The sequence below is a fragment of the Teleopsis dalmanni genome, chromosome 2 (assembly GCF_002237135.1).
Source record: "Teleopsis dalmanni isolate 2A chromosome 2, ASM223713v2, whole genome shotgun sequence".
Lineage (NCBI taxonomy): Eukaryota > Metazoa > Arthropoda > Insecta > Diptera > Diopsidae > Teleopsis > Teleopsis dalmanni.
Window position 1 is genome coordinate 241,935,963 of NC_051847.1, and position 987 is coordinate 241,936,949.

Sequence of the window (987 nt, forward strand, 5' to 3'; positions counted from 1 at the left end):
ATACATAAACAATAATTTGAATGTTTCTTTAAATACTTAATACATAACATCCACTTATAAAGTGAATATTTGCTTAAGCCAATTAAAATCATTCATTTAAAACAATTTCTTTAATTGTATGAAAACGAGTTGTTGACATAGTAACAAAAATTTTAATCAAATAGTTTCTTATGGAATTATTTATTTATTTTTTTTTTTAATTATTGCAAATTGCCTTTATATGTGGATGCTTTAGCAATTATTTTATCTACTATATTTATTCAGGCAGACGCAGATCTAGAAACTGCCAATAGAAGGAGCCCAATGAAAAATAATATGACGTACACTAGGTGAATTGATAAACACCCGGCCTAAGCAATAAGAACATTTTTTTATGCTTCAATGTAGTCCTTTTTTAGTTCGACACAACGAGTCCAACGATCTTTCAACATTTGGATACCTCTTAAATAATACGATTTATCAAGTCCTCCAAAGTATGCCTCAGTTTCCCATTCGACTTCATCATTTCATGTAAATCTCTTCCTCTGGAACCACCTTTTCAAGTTTGGAAGCAGGTAATAGTCACTGCGAGCCAAATCCAAAGAATACTGTGGGTGAGGAAGCAATTCGTACCGTAATTCATTTAATTTTGCCATGGTTTTCAGTGACGTGTAAGCGGTGCGTTAGTCTACAAAAACAAAATTTTTTTTTCGACAAATGTGGTCATTATTTCTTGATTTCCTCATTCAGTCGATCTAATAATATGCAATAATAGTCTGATTGTAATAGTAATAGTTATTGTTTTTCTTTGTTCCAAATAATCTATAAAAATTATTCCAAATTCCAAAATACAGAAGCCAAAATTATTCCAAATATTTGCAAATAGCTAACCAAACATCTGATGAAGTCGGAACTTTTAAAGCTGTCGTTTAAAACTTGCCAGATATACAACATTTAATTTATTTTGTTCTGGTGTTGCCACTGTTATGAAGTCAGGTAAATTTAATC